Source organism: Petaurus breviceps, unplaced genomic scaffold, assembly GCF_028583685.1.
Source record: "Petaurus breviceps papuanus isolate PSGF00001 unplaced genomic scaffold, PetGlider_PUasm1.0 90330, whole genome shotgun sequence".
NCBI lineage: Eukaryota > Metazoa > Chordata > Mammalia > Diprotodontia > Petauridae > Petaurus > Petaurus breviceps.
The window spans coordinates 1,338,605-1,349,700 of NW_027187219.1; the positions used below are offsets into that span (position 1 = coordinate 1,338,605).

At 42.5% G+C, this 11,096-nt stretch overlaps 1 non-coding gene across 1 annotated transcript; it reads right to left on the reverse strand.

Moving 5' to 3' along the window:
• Nucleotides 1–2,211: 2,211 nt before the first annotated feature.
• TRNAK-UUU (transfer RNA lysine (anticodon UUU)) lies at nucleotides 2,212–2,284 on the reverse strand. Its single transcript has one exon. It is a non-coding gene; the product is annotated as a tRNA-Lys (tRNA).
• Between the last annotated feature and the right edge of the window lie 8,812 nt (nucleotides 2,285–11,096).

Consider the following 11,096-nt stretch of genomic DNA (forward strand, 5'->3'; position numbering starts at 1 on the left):
TATTTGCAGGCACAGGTATTTGCGGGCACAGGTATTTGCGGGCACAGGTATTTGCGGGCACAGGTATTCTCCCGCCTTAGAATGTAAACTCCTTGGGGGCAGGCACTGTTTTTGCCTTTCTTTGTATCTCTGGCACTTAATACCGCAAGAGCTTATAAAATGTTTGACTTTATTTGTGTGGTGGGTTTTTTTTTTGGGGGGGGTGGAGAAGGAGGTCCTGTACAGATAGATGGCAATTGCCAGATCACCTGGGAGGAGCTTGGGGCAAAAGTATCCAGGGGTAGAATCCAAGGGTACCCTTGTGTAGTATCTGGCTGCATCGGGCCTACAAAGGACCTTAAAAAGCAAGGAATGATGAGCAAAGATAGTAGTTGCCTAGGAAGCCCCATCTCCCAAGTTTGTGTCCTTGTGCCAAAGCCTGTTTGCCCAGTGGTCGTTAAGATATGATTCAACCTACATGTTCTCTAGGTTTGATGGGGCAATTTTTTGCTTGATTTAAACAAGGCTTCGATGAAGTTCAGCTGAGTACAACTCTCTGGGCATTTCAATTGCCCATTTCCATAGCGGTGGGACTGAAACTTAGCTTCCTTACACAGAGCCACCCACCTCCCCACCCTTGGCTGCCCCCTCCTCTCCTGATTCCCCGGGGTTGGCAATGCCCTCTAGTCCTTGAAATTCTTCTACTTTAGGCTTCATGTAACTCAGTGCATACGAATATTTAGCATATGACTTTTGTGTACGACTTCTCTCCTCATCCTCTAGAAGACAGCTTCTTAACCTTCCTTAGTGCCAGGGCTCGATTGGGCAGCAGAAGCTATGGGGCCCTTCTCAGAATCATGTTTTAAATCCTTGAAAGAAATGCCACATTTTGGCTCGAAGTTAAAGGAAATAAAGAAGCATTTTTCCATCCAAATTCACGACCCCCTTTAAATCTCTCCATGATTCCTGGGACTCCTGCCCTAGAATAGAAGGTTCTTGGGGTGAACTATGTTGCTTTTGATGAGGTATGGGCTCTGGGAGCCCCCAGAAGCTCTCCTTGAGTCCTTGAGGTACAGGCTCTGGGAACCTCCCTCGGACTCTTGATTGAATCATCCCATTTGATGAGGCAGGTCTGTTGCTAGACTTCCCACCCTTGAACTGGCTTAGCCCACCATTGTCTGTAGCTTCCAGATACCTCCCACCCTTAATCACTCATTGACCTCATTAACTCCTCCAGAAGACCCTCCCCAAACTCCTCCTCTAGACCACCCCTAGATTCCATCCACAACTTTCTGTAAATAAGACCTTATCTCACACCACGTGGTGTAGAATGACCTAGCACAGACTTACTCTGTGTCTAATGCAAGCGAACTTTTAATAAACTTTACTTTTCTTTGGCTGAGAAGACTCCAGTCGAATTCGGCAGGACCTGGCGTGTTGGTATTTTGGGGTCTCCAGAGCAACCCTAACCCTCTTAGTGGGTAAACCTCTTCACTTTTATGATTCCCAACGGTGGGCTAGGCCAGTTCAAGGGTGGGAAGTCTAGCAACAGACCTGCCTCATCAAATGGGATGATTCAATCAAGAGTCCGAGGGAGGTTCCCAGAGCCTGTACCACAAGGACTCAAGGAGAACTCGAGGGGGCTCCCAGAGCCCATACCTCATCAGCTTTCACCTCTGTCTCTGTTCCAGCGCCCTGCACCCCACCGGGCCCGCACTAAGCTCTTCCTTAATGCGTGTGGGCCGGCCTGCCTGCCTGTTCTCTATTGGGCGATTCGTTCTGCTTTGAGGCGATAGAAAGCTCCAGGATACTCAGTCAGCAGTTTGGTTCGAGTTCTGCTTCGCCTACCCCCAGTCTGACTTTGGAAAATCACTCCCCCTCTCTGGGCCCCATTTTCGTGGCCAGTAGTAGAATAAAGATCGGAATGATAATAGTAACAACTGGTATTTTATATTGCGCTTTAAAGTTTGCGAAGCTCTGGAAATAATATTCAAAAGCTCTCATCCCCCAAATCGAAGTGAGAGGAGACTCTGCTTGTTTGGCGCACCTCCGCGCCCCAGGATTTGTATCAAGGATTGTATTAAGGTAGGGGGTCCGCTTTTTGCACTTTTCTTTTTCCCTTCGACACCCACATACAAATCCTCGACCCCAACTGCTTAAACCTTGGCCGGGGGCAGGAGACTTCCTGTTTTAAGAAGCTTTTGAATTTTCTTTCATAAAAGCTGAGCGTTGCGCCCGAACAGGGACTTGAACCCTGGACCCTCAGATTAAAAGTCTGATGCTCTACCGACTGAGCTATCCGGGCTCTCAACTTAAATGCCGCGCAGGAATCTGTGTAGTTTACTTTGATTACTCTGACTTCTGAGATTTTTAGAAAAGTTCTGTAGTATACCAGAAAGCCCGTGGAAGTTCAATCCAAAGACCTGAATTCAAATCATAGTTCGGTCTTTTCTTTTCTTCTGGAAATTGTGCGACTTTTCGTGGGTCATTTCACTTTCTTTTTCCTCAAAAGTAAAATGAAAAAGAAGCTAAAGGTCACAGAAAGAATTAGGTCTCTTAGCCACCGAGTTATTCATAAACAGCGCCTTCTGTTACAGAAAGTAAACAGAAGCATGGTGGGTGCGCATTGACTAGGCTGTGGACGCACCAAAGAAACGCGGGATTGAAGGAGGCCAGAAGAGTGGGGGCCTTTCCTGATTCTTGCTTGTGCCTCCCTCCCTCATTGCAGTCTGTCTGTCTTGTATATAGTCTGTCCCTGGACTTTAGTTTCTTACGTGTTCTTTCCCAGATCGAATATAAAATCCTCTGGGACGCGAGCTGTTGCACTTTGCCTATTTCCTCCTAGATTAGCACAATGCCTGACAATACCGTGTTTCCCCGATAATAAGACACTGTCTTATTAATTTTTTTGGACAGAAAAACACCAGAGGGCTTATTTTCAGGGGAGTGCTTATTTTAATGAACATTGACAGCAATTTTAATAAACAGGTAAATGTGAACAAAAAAATGTACCTTTATTCAATAAGCAAATCACTGGGGAAGAACAGGATGACGCGCTCACTGCTGCAGCTCTGATTGTATGCAGCTCGGAGCGCGGCATGCGTTTCACCCGGGGACAGGGGACGGTGCATACAGAGGGTACACCCGTAATGTAGCGTGTAACGCTGGGGATCACCTTCACTACAGTAGCAATCTCAATAGGGCTTATTTTCGGGGGAGGGCTTATTGTAGAGGAATCTTACACAGTAGGGGAGGGCTTATTTTCGGGATAGGTCTTATTAGCGGGGAAACACGGTAGGTGCTTAGTCAAAGCTTTACGTGATTATTGTGATCAATCTTTGCTAGGAAGAGAGAAAAAGATATGCAACTCCCTCTTTTCCTCGGGGGCAGCTAGGTGGCATCATAGTGCACTGAGCTCTGGGCCTGGAGTCAGGAAGACTTTTTTCTTGAGTTCAAATGTGGCCTCAGACACTTACTAGCTGAGTGGGACCCTGGGCAAGTCACTTAACCCTGTCTGCCTCCATTTCCTCATCTGTAAAATGAGCTGGAGAAAGAAATGGCAAACCACCTCAGTATCTCAGCCAAGAAAACCCCAGATGAGGTCACGAAGAACTGGACATGACTGAACAACTCTTCCTTGGTGGATGCAAGATGTTGCATATGCCATTAGACGTGGGGTTTTTGAGTTTTCTTTGTTACAGGTGGGATGGCGGGATGGGGTGGGAGGAGTGAACACATCGGAACGGTGCTGTTAAAGTTATACTTTCTTTTGTAGGTATCCATCATTCTCTCAGTAGTAACCTCATTATCCTACCAGATTGCATCACATACTTAAATTCTTCAATCCTCTGCCCCTGTGATTGGAGGGAGGGGCATAGGTCCATTTAAGGAAGGCACCCAGGGCAGTTCTCTTTTCATTTCCTTCTCCTTAGGACTTCTCCACCTTCTCTCACTCACCCTTTCAGTTTCTCTTTGTATGTGGTCTTCCTCTATTAGATTGGAATCTCTTTGAGGGCAGATACTGTCTTTCTTATTCATATTTGTATCCCCAATACTTAGCACTGCGCCTGGCACATAGTTGGTATGTTGTTGTGTCATTTCAGTCCTGTGACCTCATTTGACATTTTCCTCGGCAAAGAAACTGGGGTGGTTTGCCATTTCCTTTCCCAGCTCATTTTACAGAGGAGGGTTAAGTGACTTGCCCAGAGTCACAGAGCTAGTTAAGTGTCTGAGGCCACATTTGAACTCAGGTCCAATCTGACTCTAGGGCCCCCGGGGTTCTGTCCACTGAACCACTAGCTGCTCCATTGGGGCTTAATAAATGTTTATTGAATGTTAATAAGACAAACAATAACAAATAATAAAAAGAGAGGATTTGGCTATATGATTTCTTCTTTCTAAAATTTAGTGATACCTTTTTCTTTTACATTGCCTTTATTCCCAATATCTCTCTCTAACTCCCAAATAACCAATCCTTAAAGAGTAAAAAAGGAGTAAAATAACAATGAAAAAGTTTTGCAAAACACCTCAAATGAATCTGACATTATATATAGTGTTCCACATCAGCAGTTCTCCCCTCTGCAAAGAAGGGGACTTTCACATCTTTCAAAGCCATTATAATTTCACAAGTTTCAAGTTTTCATCATTTCCATTTATGTTGGAATTCATTCACTTATTTACTTATTTATTCATTCATTTATGTTGGAATTCATATTCAGCACTTCTGATCACTTCACTTTGCATCAGTTCCTATTTTTTTTCAAAGCAATAGAGTATCTGGGTCAAAGTTCCTTATATATCTTGGAAATTAGACCTTGTTATCAGAGAAACTTGCTGCAGAGATTTTTTCCCTCACCTGTTTCCTTTCCAGTTTTAAGTATATTCATTATGCTTGTGCAAAAAACAGCTTCATATAATCAGACTTGTCCGTTTTTGTCTTCTGTGATCCTCTTTTTCCTCGTTTGATCCTGAACTTTCTCCCTATCTATAGATCTGTGTCGATAGTGAATTTGGGGGGAGAACATAACTGACTTGCAAAACCAGCTGCAGCAGCTGGTGGCCCTTCATGTCTTCTTCCTCGTCTTATTGGTACAAAATGACTTAGTCCCTGAAGGTGAGTTCAGAGTCCTGGGAAGATCTTCCCTTTTTCTGACCTGATCTACAGTTCTCTTTGATTTGATTCTGAGTCCCTCTACTAAAAAGACTTCTCCATTTTTCTGTCTTCCATTAACAAGTATACTATTTTTTCTTTGTATGGCCACCAGCCATATTATTTATTTTATGTATTTATATTATTTTTCATTATACAAATATTCATATTTAATGAATAGCCATTTTTTCTTCTTCCATATACTGTATACATATTGTTGATGAACTGTGAATGACACATTCCCAACTAACTACTGGCCAGGTATGCCACATTCTCAGAGTACTAAAACCTATTTCTGATTCATTCCAGTTTATTAGTGTTAGCTAGTTAAATTAATAGGAAATTCACATGACATCTAAAGGTAATTTCTTTCTTGCCCTTCTAATTTGCTTATGATATCATTTTTTGTCTAAATCACGTGTCTATTTGGAGTTTATCTTGCTATTCAGTTTGAGATGTTGAGACCATGATATTCCAAGACTTGTTTCTACAAAATCACTGGATGATTTTTTTTATTGTTGTTTGGCTATGTCTGATTCTTCATGACTCTATCTGGAGTTTTCTTGGAAAAGATATTGGAATAGTTTGCCATTTTCTTTTCCAGATTATTTCACTGATCAGGAAACTGAGTCAAGTGACTTGCCCAAGGTCACACAATTAGTGTCTGAAGGTGGATTTGAACTCAGGAAGCCCAATTCTCTATCCACTGCACCACCTACCTCCCCTACTGGATGAATATTAATATGAAAAACTGAGTCTTTAAATCCGGCCTCAGATACTTGACACATTTACTAGCCATGTGACCTTGGGCAAGTCACTTAACCCCAACTGCCCTTCCATCCCCCTCCAAAAAACAAAAAAAACCCCAAAACAAATAAACAAATAAAAAAACCTGGGTCTTGGTTTTGGGAAGAAGAGTGGGCTTTTTAAAAAGCAGAAAATAATTTACTAGAGGCCATCCTGCCTGCTTTCCCATTTCTGTTTGACTCTTAACTCAGTTCATTGTCTATGGACAGTACCTGTTCCAGATCTCCATGCTAATGGGCTGGTCATCGTAGGCGGAAAACCAGCATTTTCTACCGACTTGGTTTTTCAAATGTAGATGAATAGTGCAAACCCTTGTGAGTAATTCTGAACCTCACTCAGGAGACTCTGGGGTTTGATGCAGTCAGCCATTGGCATCTGCAGACAGAAACATTTGGAGGACCTCACCATTTATAGGGAATCCCTTTCAATTCTAATGGAATTCCATGAAAATGGTTTTACAAATCTTTGAGTACTATATAAAGATGAATTATTAACAGACATAAGGTGGTATCTATGAGTTTGTAAACTTATGACATTTCCAATTATTAAAGTTCAAATAATTTCAAGGGCTAAATGATCATTTGTACTTTTTTAAAGAACTGCCCGTCCATATTCTTTGATCTCACATCTACAGAGGAATCTTCATATGTACTGGGTGTCACATTTATATCAACTATAAAGAAGAGAAAGTTCCTCTGGGGATGCTCTGCTAACCCTTGAACTTATGACTCAGAGTCAGTAGCTTGGCATGTCCATCTTTGGGACAGGGACCAGTTATGGATACTAGTTTCCCTGATTTTGCAGCCCATATATGGGACACAGCCCCTTTTAAGGGTTGAAAAAGGAAACAAAAAGGAATAAATATTTATACAGAATCTATTATATTGGCAACCAGGTTCCACATTATATAGAGTGATGGGCTGGAGTCAGGATAGATCCAAGTTCAAATCTGGCCTCAGACACTTACTAGCTGTGTGGCTGTGGACAAATCATTAAACTTGGGGGTGATAATAGCCCCTAAGTCTCAGGGTTAATGTGAACATCAAGTGAGGTATTTGTAGGAGCTCAATGTTTATTCCCTTCCCTAATAAGAGAACACGTTTGCCAACTTTTCTGAGTGCCCGGCACACAGTAGGCACTTAAGAAATAACTGACTGCTATGTGCTGACAGGCATTGTGCTAAGAGCTTTTATGACTGTTATCTTGCCAATGTCTTTCTCCAGCCCATCCTTCTCTCATGAGAACTATATTCTTGATATTCAACCTGGCAGCCATTGACCCAAACTGTGACTGCAAGATTGTGGAGCTTGCACTGTGTAGGTTCCAGCAAATGCAAAGCCTCCACCTGTGCCTCCTGCAAGAAAAGCTGCTGTTCCTGCTGCCCAGTACCAATTGTGCCCAGGGGTTGTGTCTACAAAGCCTCCACCGATGCCCCTGGGTCTGTGATGTCTCCCTGTGCTTGTAAATAGAGAAACTTTCTATACCATGGACAGAACTAAATTGTACATTGAAAAAGACACCAAATATTTAAAAAATATATATGTTATTTTATCTCTAATCCTAATTCCAAGAACCAGGAAGAGCGGATACTAGGGTCATTCTTTGGGGGCAGTCTCAATCTCAAATTTCCAGAAGGAAGCTGAAGGAAGGAGGGAAGTGGCGAAATAGCCAACTCCTCCCTCTATCAGGGTAGGAAAACTGGCAAGACAGTGCCTCCCTGTTATAGTCCATGTCAGCACACCAGCTACCCTTCCTAGGTCAAGGCAAAGTACTACAAGAAATGAAGCAGGACAGACATCTTGCCTGAAAGGTCCGGGAATGCTTCATGGAAGAGACACCTGAACTGGGCTTTAATGGGACTTCAGCAGATTTAGAAAGAGGAAGCATAGAAGCCTCTAGCGCAGGTATGGAGTGAGGACATTGTGAACAAAGGAGTGAAGAAGGTATCAAGTAGGATGGGGGTGGAGGGGAGAGGCAGAGAGAGAGAAACAAGTGACAGTGAATAATTTAGTTTGGGCAGAGAGAGACAACGTGAAGAGCAACAATGGAAGAGCTGTTGGAGTCAGACTGGGAAGACCTTGGGATCCTGGGATCGAGGGTGTGCATTTTATTCACTGGCAATGGGAAGGCCACTTCAAGGTTTTTAGTAGAGAAATAACATTATTGTTATCCTTCATGATTTGAACAGCAACATAGAGAGGGGATGGGCTACATCCAGAAAGACCAGCTCAGAAGCTTTTACAATAAAAGAGATGACGGCTTAACTTGGGGTGGAGAAGAGGGGCAAGATGCCGAAGGGGCAAGACTTCCGAAGTCTCTATGAAAGGATGTGTGAGGTGAGAGGGGGGAAAGAGTTAAAAACGATTGTGTACATGTCAGTGCATTTACTTACATAGATGATTTATATGACAAAGGCCCTAAGATGGACTATGAGCTGGGCCTAGATTTGAACAGGAGAAAGAATTGAGAGAGATTGCATTTGAAAAATTACACAATGTTTTTGGCGACAAGCTTATCTGTACTTATCCATATATATATATATATATATATATGTGTGTGTGTGTGTGTGTATATATATATATATATATATATATATATATATATATATATAGAGAGAGAGAGAGAGAGAGAGAGAGAGAGAGAGAGAGTCTTACTTCACGATCATTTTTCAATCTACCCCATCTCAGTCAGTCATGCTTTCTAAAAGACCTTTATAGGGGCGGGGGAGGGAATCTAGCAGTGGCAGGATTCAACAAAACTAAGTAGTACATTGAAAAAGTCTGACATGTAATGTTCCACCCTGAGTCTCCCACTAAAAAGAAAAGTGGAGAGCGGCTTTCTAATATAGCTTGTCTTTGGGGTCAAGCTTGGCCATTATAATTTTGCAACATCATTTCAATTGTTTTGTTGCTATTGATCTTTCCTTTTACATTGTTGTAGTCATTATGTAATTGCCCTGATCTGCTTCCTTCTATTTGCATCAATTCATGTCTTCCCATGCTTTTCTGTATTCATTGAGCATTGTTTCTTACAGCAGAATAATACATTATATTCCTTTACCATTAACATATGGTGTTCAGCTGCTCCCCAAATCAATGGGCATCTGATTTGTGTGAAGAGACCTATCTTTCCCCTGGTGATGCTATATGCATAGTCACAAATACTGAAATGCCACATAAAGAGCAATGGAGGCAGAAAAGCTTGCCTCCAAAGATAACCTGTGTGCCAGACATGGTATGGAGATTATCAAGGACACGTGACCTAAAAAGGATGTGAACCAGTCACCTGCTAAAATCAGGGTATTAACAGGTAGAAAATCTGAATTCTCCCTTGGTACCCAAGAAATACAAAAATCCCTAAAGGCCTCCACACATTGGGAGGCCTTTATGGAGGATTTAGGGAAGAACGGACATAAAAACTGTAGAGAGTAAGAATCACCTGTTAGATGTAATAAACTGGGAGCCATCTGCTTGGAGGCAGCAACTGAAACCATGAGTGGAAGAGATAACTAAGGGGAAGAATGTACAGACGAGGGTCCAGGGTAAGCCCTTGTGGGCACACCATTTGTTTTTTGTTGTTCATCCTTTATTCTCAAAGAGGATCAGTGACATCATGATGTCTTGACTTGCTAGTGAATTGGGTTTGAGGTAGAGCTGTGCAAAGTAATCCTCACTCTGTCCCCCAGTCATCGGGGCCCAGTGGAAAGACAAGAGTTAAGATGACAGGCAATGATCCTGGATGCAGTGGATGACATTGGCCTTTTAAAATTAAGGTCTTTCCCAGGTCGGTTTGTCTGAGGCCACGACCATTCAGTGACCAAGGGCTAGGTAAGAAATCTGGGAACACCCACATTTAAGGGGCAACAGTATAGAGATCCACTCAGAGGACAAGTCTTAAAGGTACACAACTACATGAGTGTAGCTCATGGAAACAAGGGAGGATTGAATGGGCCTGTTAAATGCCACTGAGAAGTCAAGGATAAAGACAGAAGGGCTAACAGATTAAGCAATGGGGTAATTGATGAATTGTTTCAAGTAAGTAATGTCAGAAGTCTCATGGCAAAAGAAGCTCTGTCCCGTTTTTCTCAAATATCAGAAAGTGAAGTTCTAAAGTTTTCCCAAAGACAATCATCCCAACCTGTTCCCCGCCCATGCCATGTGCTCCATGCAATTTCATATTTTTAGAAACTTGAATTGATAATTAATTTGGAATAACTCAACAAAATCTTAGCTGCAAAGGTTCTCAAAAATAATCTACTCCATATACTTCTAGTTTCAATGTGTTTTAAGATTTATAAAGCACATTCCTTGCAACAACCTCATAAGGCAGGGAGTGCATGTGTTATATTCCCCCCTTTAGCAGATGGGGAAATTAAGATTCACAGAGGTTAAGTGACTTCCCCAGGGTCACACAGCTACTCAGTGTTAAGACTAGCAGGGACTCATCAGTTCTGACTTAAAAGTCCCATGCTTTTTCCACAATATCAACCTGCCTTAACCTTGATTCCTGGAAAAAAAAAAATGAAGGTAATAAGAGTCTCTCTTCAGCTAAAAAGCTATTTTTTTCCTTCAGTCATGACTCCCAATTTAGACCAAACAGAACTCCATGACTATAAGAAATGTAATCCCCTTCTCAGAGAGCTCGAGAAAAGCATTGGTTCCACAACCCTTGAATTTGTTTTGCCTAAATTTCCTCCATATCATCTCCTGGGCTCAGCAGAGAACACTAATCACAATGAGTGACAGCTACAAGCCAGGCAAGGGTGAGCCAAAGGTGGCATTAAGCTCAGGTGGGCCTGCCATGCAGCCTCTAGCACCAGCAGAGCTAAGGAGAGGACAGGCAGAGGTACTGGGCACATTAAGTTGTCTGACTTGGGGTTCTCTATATACTTTACAGGAATGTAGCTTTCTCCCCTTAACTGCCAAGTTGGAGTCCAAGGAATGGGCCTGTCAATACTTTTGCTACAGAAAACATCAATCTCAAGTTGCTACTGCTTCTCTCTTTTTTCACGCTCCACCATTTAAAAAAATATCTCTGCATTTCTCTCATGGTCACACTACCTAGAGAGTCCATATTCCCAAGAATGAAATGAATGAGGTCCAGGTCTCCCGTCATCTTTCCTAGTTATATATGGATGGAAGAGAATCAGACAGACAATGGG